Genomic DNA, 11864 nt, shown 5'->3' with positions numbered 1-11864 from the left:
CACGATAAGTTCTGTAGCATTTCTCACATTTGTATATCCTGTTAACTGTTAATACAAAAAAAAAGTAAATTAATAGATGAGTAAAATAAATTAAGAAATAATAAAAATCAAGACCTATTTTCAACATTAAAGTAAAGAGCTAAGGATATTTTTCCTCTTAGTAGAACTATCGATAGAAACAAAATTCGGAATTTAGGCATGTTGCGATATTTTTTAAAAATCGTTATACACACTCACATGACATTTCTGAGTTATTCTTTCAAGTTTAGATGCTGGCACTTCTCAATGGAAGTTCACTAGAGTGAAAGAACGACTACAAAAAATAAAAATTAGGAATAGTGAAAAATAAGTAAAAATAATTGATTGATTGACGTTATGATTTTTTTTAAATGTATAACTACAATCTTTTCTGCTTTAGAATTTGTTAGCTTTCTGTCATTTTTAATTCTGCCCAGAATACTTATTAAACTTAAGTTATATCTTGACCAAAGTACTAAGATAGCAGAGCGGTCGGATGCGAAAACCTCTAAGTTAACTTGTATTGCGGTAGAGAATTTGATTTCCAAGTGATAAGCCTAGAATTTTATGTAATGGAATATCTAAATAAAGAGGGAATTAAATAATTTATTTTTAAAAAAAAAACAACGTATCTTTGACTTTATTTTTAGAGAAAAAAAGAACCTAAACAATTTGACATTTTGTTTTGAAAATAATCTAAAAATTATACAAAATAATATGTATTAAAATTTTAAATCAGAATGCCTTAATATTGCATGATTCTTCATAGCTTGCTTCCATCTGGTTTTATAATTGCAACGGGCGCAACGAAATTGTGGCTCAATGCCACACTGATACTTGGTATGATTGTAAAGACTCTCTCTGTGTCGATAACGTTTGCCACAATTCGTACACTTGTAGTCGTTCAATGATTCCACTTGGCCACCAACTTTAAAACCAAAAACAAAAAAGAATACCAAAATTTTATTACTTCTTTAAAATAATATTGTATATAGTTTTAATTAAAATAAATAATTGAAATTTTTTTATTAAATCCATTAATTTAAAAAAAAAAAAAATACGAGTAAGTACCTTTTCCAGAAGCGTTGATTTTGTTGCTGCTTTTCAAGAGATTGTAAAGGCTGACTTCATTCAATGGACCACGCACAAAGAAGAAACCATTCATATCTAACCCAGGAACTAATAATAAAGTAACTCTAATAATAATAGTAGTACTAGGTAATTGTCTCGAAGACAAAAAAAAAGAAGTTTTTACAACATTACTATAAAGCTACATCTTCAAATTCTTGTAACTGGTCAAATATTTTTTGAGCCCCAAATTGTGGAGTAGATCACTCGTATGTAACGGACTAAGTCGAATCTAATAATCAGTAAAGTAAGGATAAAAAAGAAAGAAAATGTTAATTTTTATCGCCAACTTTTCCCACTAACAGCTGCATCATCCACTCGTCCACTTTTTTTGGGCCACTTCTATCTTCTGCGCATGCCAACCCCGGCAAATAATGGAAAAGTGGATGAAATGAGCATTTTTGAAATATGCAAGACCTACCAGGTTTTTTTTTTTTTTTTATTAGATTCACTTGAGAAGGGATGTCCTAAGAGGAAGCAGTGATCTTACCACACATTTAACTGTTGCCATGGTTTCAGTAGTGTATAACATATCGCAGCAATAAAGTATCTCACGAGTCGACCACTGAGTTTGATCGTTGATTACTTCCACATTTTTGCGGCCAGCAAAGCACTCTACAAAGAATGATTGTGATGGGGGAAAAAAACAAAAATGGTCCTCCTTAACCCACTCAGCTTGCTGTTCTTCACTTAACAACTCAGCTGATTAGGAGTTCCAAGATATTTCAAACACAGTTGCTTGCTATTATCTTCGATAATGGTACGGTAAAGGGCGTGAGTCGGTACCATGATTGCGAGTTGCGAGTTATGTATGCAACTGGCAACGAATCTTGCATAATTCTCATTCATAAGAAACTATTATTACCATACTTTTTTTAACTGAAGAATCTCACTCTATCTTTTCTATTTCACTAATAATAATATTGTAAATAGAATAATTTTTCAGAATTCGAAGTATTCAACTCCATTTCATAAAACAATGGGCTTTCTAAACAGATTCTATAACAAGTAACTAATAAAGTTAAAACAAATTTAAAAGAAGAAAACAAAATTTTTTGAGAAATCAAACAGAACTTATTTATTGTATTTTAATTAATAATCACTTATCTCATATAGTTTTCATGAATATGTAACTAGAAACAAATTCAAAACAAACCCACAAACAAATAAATTACACAGATATAATTTTTCTTTCTTCTCTTTACTTTCAACGACGTTGTTGGTACTGATTATGTTTGAGTGCAAGATGCAATTTCCAAGAGTCCTTTCTTTTAGCCTTGTACGGACAATGAGGGCAATGAAATTGTGGAGCTTGGCCACAATAAAATCTCTTATGGCTAACCAAATTACGACGATGTTTGTATGAAGTTCTACAACGATCGCATGTATATCTGTTCTCTAAAAACACAAAAACAGAAAAGTATTAAATCAATGAAAAAAAAAAAAAAAAAGCAGTTATTGTCTATTTTTTCTGGCTAGGCTTTAATTGTCCAACTTACCGATTAAAGAGAAGTTGTTTTGGCGGAAGCACATATTACGTATTTTAACATTTAAAAAAAAAAAAAAAAAAAAAAATTAGGTGCACACCAATGTGCACCAAATTCGAACTAGTGATCTCCCAATTATAAATGCACGCTTCATAACCACTACACCAACACCTGTCAATGTACTTTTATATCTCTTTATTCATTTTATAAAGTCCAAACAACAACATCTCAGGACATTCGTGGAGCTATTTCAAGTACACTTCCAGCCACGAACAATGTTCTCTCGATACAGATAACATTATACATTGCCGGTCGGCTGGAGCTGTTGGAAGCTCCTTCAGAAGAGAAAATCTAAATGTTCTTCGAACTAAATTACCCTAACCACTGAACTAATCCCTTCCCTTGTCTATATTATTAAAATTAAGAAAAAATAATAATAATACCTACATTTAGTTGCATAAACAGATTTATCTCGAAACTATTTACATCGCAATATGATTTAAATCATGTTGGTCACAAAAACTATTAATCAAACTATTATAACAAAAACTATTGTATACTTACACCAAGTTTGGAATGGTTAAAAAAAAAATCTCCATATTCCTATTGTTTGCTCAGAAGAAAGCTGACGATGAAACATATAATCGAAAGCGATGAAGCGCTAAAGCTATTTCAAGGGGCATCAGAATCAGATTTTCTTCTTAATTGGATTTAATAAACAGTTACAGTTCAACGATGAATGCAGTAACGATGAAGTCATCATAGCTTTACATAGTTAATCTTGAATTCATGCAAACTCTGCCATAACTATTTTAGAATATACTTTTAAATAAACGCTTCAAAATAATAGCCAATAAAAAATATATATAAATTTGTACCCACTGAAAACTATCTAATCGAAGAAAAAACAATTTTTTTTTTTTAATAATTAATATTCTAAAATCTCAAATTTACATTAATTCATAATGTTTACAAATTGTATGACGTTTCAAATAATAACTCTGTTTGGATTTATATGGACAATATTTGCAATCAAATTGTGGTTCCATTCCACACTCATATTTCCTGTGTCTCCATAAACATCGTTTACGTAAATAAGATTTATCGCAATTTTCACATTTATACATAATATCTGAAAAAAGATGTGTATATTTAGTTACTTATAAATAATAAAATTAAATTAGTTTAAATATTATTGAAAAATTTTAAATAAAAAATACTTACTACTTAAAATGATTAATTCCGTTAAAAAAAAATAAACTAACTTACCAGTCTTTTAAAAAATATTCTTTGAAAAAAAAGGGTAAGTTGAAAACGTTGAAAAGGTCTACAACAGACCCTCTGGAGTGGAGTAGTCTTTCTGGCCAACACTTGCCAGAAGGTAAAAGAAAAGATGAAATGTAAAACCAGAGACAAAAAAGCCTGGAAATAGGTTGCAAAATTAAATAAATTCCAGGGTTTTCTTAAAAAAATCAATCCTTACTAGCCCTTAACTCTGCCAAGTTATCCAGCCTGGAGCAGACGGTAACTCTCTACCCACCTAAATTGCCAACTCTCACTATTGAAACCACAAAATGTCTCATTTAGTTTATTAAAATTGATCCTAGGAAGTCTTGTTGGCATTGTTACTTTCACTACCATTAGAAATTTGAACGAATTTTTTTTTTTATGAACCCCTGAAAGGACTTTACTTTTCATTTTCTTCGATTTCAAGAAAACCTATTAAAAGACACACTTTAAAAATACCTGAAAAATATTATTGGTGCTAAATATTCACTTTTTCAAAGCCCCTCCAAAAAAAAAAGAAGAAGTTTTCTCGTTTGAGCCATATTTCACTTCAGAGAGAATCTACACCACCAACTCCTTCGACCAGAAATAACTCTATCAAATTTCCAGCAAAAATGTTTCCACTAAAAAGTTGTAGATTTATGTGATTGTAACCACCTACACAAAATTTAAATATAATCTTGAAAGCAGTTTGCAAGAAAACCTTAGAAAATTGATTGTAAAGTTATCAATTTTCACTAAAACCTGACTGTTCTAATCATTTGTTGGTACCTAAACTAAAAATATTATATTTCCCAGCTGCGGTGTATAAAAATACTTATGTCTACACCAACATACAAAAGAAAACCATAAAAATTAAACAGATAAAAATAACCACAATTTATTGTGTATACAATACACCAGAAAAAAAAAAAAAATAGCATATATATAATTTCACAAAATAGATATGTAAAATTCTATGACAGTTAAGTGAACATGTGCAAGGCACTGATTCCATATTTATATAATAAATGATTAATAAATCCTAAATATATATATTTATATATATTAATAAAATATATTGTTAATCCATAGATTGTGTCATTATATATTTATATATATATGTATATTTTATATTGTTAAATTTAACTCTACACCAAAAAATATGTAATTAAAAAAAAAAAATTAAGTAAAACAGAAATACATCAACCCCAAACTTTATCAAATAAATAATACAGATAAAAAAAGCTTTACATATGTATAAAAAAAAATAATAATCACAAAACTAATAAAAGATAAATATTTAGATATTTTTCCATTATAATTAAACAACAAATAATAAATTCAAAAATAAATAAAAAAATACACCACATCCATAACAATGACATTAAACTTTTACATAACATTAATTTAAAAAAAACAAAGAACATTTATGTATAATTTTACAAAAATAAGAAACATAAACTATCGTTAAAAATAAATATAATCATATAAACTCAAAAAAATGATTACTTCTGGAAAAGAATACAAAAAGGCGCTAACGACCACCACAAAAGCAAAAGAAAAAAAATAAATAATATTTGCACATAAATATCTTCCAAGTGCCAGCTGATCATCAAGTGAAAAAGCAAACATCATTAATTTTGATTAAAATGAACAAAAGCACAGAATAAGCACAGAATTGAATGCAAATGTGAAGCTGGCGTTTCTGTTAAATATTTGTTTTTGTTTTGCGAACTGTGAAGCTTCAAAATCAGCTACTTATACATAAGCACAATGCAGAACAAAATTTAAATTATGATATTGTCATAGATACAAGCGAACTTCCAATCTAAAAATAAAACAGTTATTTCATCTATCAGTTTCAATAGATACTGGGAACTCAAAATTCTGACATCTTGACCAGTAAAAACTTAGGCTATTATACAAATTATTAATCTTCACAAAAATGAAAAGAATAATTCATATCTCATTAATTTATTAGAGAGCGCTCTAAGATTAGTTCTATAAATAAGAATTACACTTTCATTTAAATAAATAATTATAAAAATAAAAATAAGAATACACTCATTTTTTTTTTAATTTAACTCAACCTAAAATTTCCTTTGTTTAATTAATTAACGAGTATTTAAATTAAATTGGCAGTTATTTTTGCTTCGTTAATATTTTTTCTTAATACAAGCATAAAAAATTTTGGTCCCAATAGAAATTTTAGGTAATAATCTTAAAAAATTAAACCTACCACCTCAAATATATTAGATATATATGTATAAATAAATAAATATAATTTGATACAAATAAATTAAAAATAAAAATAAGTTTAGCATAAGAAGACAAAAAAATAAAATAAATAGATTTATAAAAATAAATAATCACGAACAAAAACAGTGAAACATAAATTCTTTTAAAAATAAATATTTATAAATAAAAGAGATACAATCTTTATTTATTTATTTTTTTTTGTGAAATTTTTTTTAAATAAAGATCATGGCAAAAATAAATACCTGAACATATTTGGTTTGATCATATTTTGCGTTATCGTAAAAATGTTGAAAACAAATATCATCAGCCTGATAACAAATGTTAAATAAAAGAAATTAAATAAATAAATAATTCAGTCAAATATATAATTAATATTAATTATACTTTTTTTATATATTAAATACTTTTTGTTTAGATTTTTGTTTTTTTTTAATAAATATTTAAATTATAAGGCATCTTTACTTTATCATTATCAAAACTTCATAATAATACAAATCTCTACAACATATTTTTTTTTTTTTCTTTTAAAATAAATCTCTTATTGAGCACTAATAGTTAAGAAAAGACACATTTTCAAATTGAAAAAAAAAGTAAGTTTCAATCAATGAAACTTTCAAATCCACTTAATCAATTTTTTATTTGGATCAAAACTCCAGAAATTTCAAAAATAATCTCCAAACAAACAACGCGTTGAAGTCATTCTCCGTGAAGATATGCATCATATTTATATTTGGATTTTATTGCCTGACGAAGTTTTTGATTTACATTGTCATATCTGGATCTGGAGAGGATATATATTCTCTCCTTCAGAGCCTTTCTGAGAATAAAAAGGCACTAGACATGAGTGACTACTACTTAAATAAATCGTCGTAAAAAGTTTTTGAATTGTGTCCCTTTTGTGAAAAATAAATAAATTAGTAACAAATATAGTATAGTCATTCGAACTTGTCACAAGATGAATTCCCACATATAAAAGGCTTGAAGAAAGAGGGATTTACATGACCTGTGGTATCCTGGATCTGATGATTCAATTGACATCTTATCATCATCAATACTGATATCCCTCAAGAAATGCTGGAGAAGAACTAGTGCTCAATATAGCCATGACATCTGTAGCAGTTGCCGCTCCTCTTACCTCTTTAGTAGCTTCATGTTCCATTAGCACGTGACGCTTTAGATTGCCCTTTCTTTTTGATCTATATGGACAATGTGGACACGGAAATTGTGGATCTTTACCACATTCATATTTCTGATGATTGTATAAGCCGACCTTAGTTTTATAACTCTTACCACATTTACCACAGTTGTATCTGATCTCTGTAACAATATTAATTCAATATACTGAGGTTAAATATTTTTTCAAAAAAATGTATGTAAGATAAAAAAAACCTATACTGATCCAATTTTAACTGCAAAATCCAAGTTCTATTAAGCTAACCTATTTATTGGAGACAGTAATTTTTATCCATTTTCATCGTTACTTGCTAATTTATCATGGTATTATTATCAATCAAAGATGTATTTATGACGAATTATTTGATGCACCAATCAAAGAAGTATTAATATTTCAAATATAGACCAAAAAAAAAATTTTTTTTGAAAGCAATTTATTAAATTAAATTCCTTTCTATCGTGCAAATGGCTGATGCATTGGTTATTAGGGCAGAATTCAAGTTTTGATTTCCCTTTGGGTGCTGCGCTTTTAGTGGATTTTTTAGTTAATACTACAAAAGAAATGAAAAGCTACTGGATTCAAAGAGATCAATAATCTTAGCTGTTTTGGAAAGGGTTTTACATTAATTCTTGAATTATTAATTAATTATTTGTTAAGAAGGAGGAAAAAAGAATTACGTTACATTTCTCCAACAAAAAGATTAGTTTAATGAAATAAACATGGTAAATGAAAAAATAAAATATAAAGAAGAAAGGAGACTGAGAAAAACAAAAGATCACAACAAAACAAAACTTCAAAATATATATATTTATTGTACAAGATTTTTTTTTTTAATTTAAAAGTTTTATTTGCGATCAGCACTAAAACAATTCTTGCCGTTTAGGCCTGAAATGATTCTCTATTCTTTTAGGTCTTCACCCAGTTCTTGTAGTAATTATAAATTAATATTTTGGCACCAACGGAAAGCTGTAATTACCATTAAGTTACCTAAAAAATAAATTACTTTCTTAAATTACATTTTTCAAAAATAGGTTAAAACCAAAAAATAATATTACATAAGTTAATAAACTTACCTGTGTGTCTTTCTTCATTTTTACTTATCCATAAATATTGGTGCAGTGAACAGTACCATGAATTTTATAATTATTTTACTTATTCCCTTTGGTATCAACTTGAAAAAACAAGGACTAGCTAACAATGGCCTAGCTAGCAAGGGTATGAAAAGATTTGTATAAAACAAAATAAATAATACGAATAAAACCATAAAATAAAACATTCCAGAAAAAAGAAACAAATTAATGTAGCCGTTACTGATATATAACTAATGGAAACATTCAATATTTCACCTAAGCAACAATTGTGACTATAATTCAACGTGGTTATAAAAGTTATGCCCGCAGTAACTACCGCAACAGTTGGAAGTGAAACTACCACAGCCACTTTCTCTTCATCCAAATCGCTAGAACTTTTAACAATGCACACTATTTTCTCCGTTTAATATTTTTTTTAAAAACACTTTTTCCTTATGTTAATCAAAAAGTTGATGGAATCATGATTAAGAAAAGATTGGAAAAAAGAAGGCGAACTCTTTGCCACCAAAGTAAATATCACTATAAATGAAACACTGTTTCTTTTTCGCATTACTAATACTACGTATAAGAATAAAATTAATTTATTGAACATGATATACTTAGTTCCCAAAATACTGATCAGCTAGGTTTAACTAGATATTTCTTGTTGGCAAAGGTTTTATTTTTCACTATAGAAGCAAAAAAGTTTTTTTGCAGCCAGACATGATCATTCTTTCCTAAAAATAAAAATAAATAAAAACCATAAGGAGCACATCAAACTTCAAAAGTCAAAATAAAGCAACAAATAACGTAGCAACGAACATTATCGACAATTAAACAAAAAAAAATTAAATCTAAAAAACCAAAATGAACTTGGGTTTTTGCATGTGGGTTCAGAATAGTTCCTCCTCAAACTGAAAGCGGTTCATGTTGCAAAGAATTTGCCATTACTGAGAGCACATGACCATGATTTTTAGATTCTAGTCGCTCTTAGACTTTTCTTTTCATAGGAGTTTAAAGTCTTTTTGCAGTTCAAGACCAGTGATGGACAAAATTGTCCAAAAAAACAACCTGGATGGTAGAATATTGTAAAAGTCCCAGGCGCTTAATAAGGCTGGAAACAGTGGAGCGGCGAGCAAAGCGGCGATGATAGCGAAGAGCAAAGCGGCTAAAAAACAAACACTCTCTATAGATAGCGTTGCTCTATCTTCGCTTTGCTCCCCTCTATGTGCGGTCCCATATGTTAACTTGTGTTTGATTTCGCCGCTTTGCTCGCCGCTCCACTATGTTTCCAGCCTAATACTAACATGCTGAAGCAGCTTATGTTTATTTATTTTTCTTATAAAAGAAAAAAATACTTAAAAAGGTTTATTTATTGGTAAGGAGTTCCTTTGAACCATGGCCGAATATCTTAAGTAAGATATCTTGATGTCCCAGTTACCATTGCAATGTCGAAGAATTAGAAGAATGAAATTTTTACAATGTCAGATTTTGAGAGCTGTGAACGGCATTATAGCGATATGCCTTCTTAGTCCCTCAGCCAAGCCAATCTGAAGAGAGATAACAAGGAAAATGGACGAGCTGCAAACCAAATGTCTCCAAAACTTCTGCTTCTCTAACTATTTTAAAGACAAAATTCTGTTGCAAAATTTTAGCTACTATTATGGGTAACGATTTCAAGAGTTAATTAAATCCAGCACATCTTAAATTTCCGTCTAACATTTATAAATAATACTTAAGGATGTGTCAAAAGTATGTGAAAGCTACAAAGAAAATAGCTGTTTCAAACAAAACACCCAAATGCAACTGTTGGATAATTGTGTACAACAAGAGAGACGATGAAAACAACTACATATTTACCAAACATGTAAATATAAAATTAAAAACGTTATCTATTGCAGCCAGACATGATCATTCTTTCCTAAAAATAAAAATAAATAAAAACCATAAGGAGCACATCAAACTTCAAAAGTCAAAATAAAGCAGCAACAAATAACGTAGCAACGAACATAATCGACAATTAAACAAAAAAAAATTAAAACTAAAAAAACCAAAATGAACTTGGGTTTTTGCATGTGGGTTCAGAATAGTTCCTCCTCAAACTGAAAGCGGTTCATGTTGCAAAGAATTTGCCATTACTGAGAGCACATGACCATGATTATTTGGCCAGTAAAAAAAAGTACATTACTCTCTGAAATGGGAGTTTAATGAAATAAATATTTTGCCGTTCTATCAAAATTATATCAAATATATATTTGATGTAAAGATGCTACATGTTTTCTTAGATTCTCTTTTAATTTACACGCTTTTGGACAATAAGGACACTTAAAGGTTGGCGGCCGGTCGCATTCGAACTTCAAATGTCGCCACAAACTGCGATACTGCCGATACATGCGACCACAGGTTTCACAGGAATACTGTTTTCCTGCAATAGAATAAAGGTGGTATTAGTTTTAGTGGTATGAGAAAAGTTTATTTTCAAAAACTTATTTTTAGTAATCCGCAATGTTTACCAAAAAAGAAAAATAGTTTAATAAAACTAGAAAATAGTAAAATAGTATGACTTGGAATAAATCATCATCTGAGTTTTTGTTCACATTATGCAAAGTTTTCATTCAATTTTTCTAAATTCGGCCAATTTATTCCATCTTTATTCTAATCAGACACTGAGAAAATTTATTTCCAAAGTTTAAAATTCCTTTATTGGACTTTATAGACTCACTATAAGATGGAAGTATAAATCTTTAAGTTAATAAAGTTTCCTTTAGTTATTTCTTCGCATTTTGCAACATTATATAAACTTCATCTTTGCAGCAGATGTACGTTGCAATCCTGCAAAACGAAGGGCATAAATTCAGATATTGTAGAGTTTGAATCATCATCAATTACACAACAACTATCAATAAATATTGCGGATTACTACTAAGTTTACGTGCAAATATAGATAAATAGACTTACCCACGTTGAGATCTAATCCATAGTAACCATTAAATAACTGAAAACTTAACTATAAGACCATATTCTTAAGTTTTTACAGATCACTATTGTGCCTCATTTGTACATGTCTTCTAATATGTTCTTTTCGTTTGCCAGCATATGGACAATAAGGACATGGAAATTGTGGCAGTATACCGCATTCATATTTCTGATGTCGCCAAAGACCTGCACGATGATTGTAACAGCGACCGCATGTTACACATTGATACTGTGCTGAAAAAAATAATTGAAAAGAGAGAAGGTCAGTATTTTTTTTTTTTAATTGAAGCAAAATTTTTAAATCTATGAAATTTTATCAACAAATTATAGGAGATATGTACCTTTTCAGCTGGGAAAGCGGTTTTTTCTTAATTCTTTCTCTTTTATAACAGCATCAAACAGCAAAGTGATGTATGAATCCTTTAGTGTTCTTCAAAAGATCTGCAGTTTCTTACAAAGAGTTTATAAAGAAATCCTCAGATT

General features: G+C 28.9%; 1 long non-coding RNA gene across 1 annotated transcript; it reads right to left on the bottom strand.

Annotated features, from left to right (window-relative positions):
* Nucleotides 1-7815: 7815 nt before the first annotated feature.
* LOC141450521 (uncharacterized) lies at nt 7816-11614 on the bottom strand. The gene is made up of 3 exons (XR_012456145.1): nt 11364-11614; nt 8409-10830; nt 7816-8322 (listed from the first exon to the last, which is right to left on the bottom strand). It is a non-coding gene; the product is annotated as an uncharacterized lncRNA (long non-coding RNA).
* Nucleotides 11615-11864: the final 250 nt, after the last annotated feature.

Source organism: Rhodnius prolixus, unplaced genomic scaffold (assembly GCF_049639745.1).
Source record: "Rhodnius prolixus isolate KJV_2025 unplaced genomic scaffold, Rpr scaffold_1, whole genome shotgun sequence".
NCBI lineage: Eukaryota > Metazoa > Arthropoda > Insecta > Hemiptera > Reduviidae > Rhodnius > Rhodnius prolixus.
Note: the sequence above shows the minus strand (reverse complement) of the source record. Positions and strands in the feature narration are given on the sequence as shown.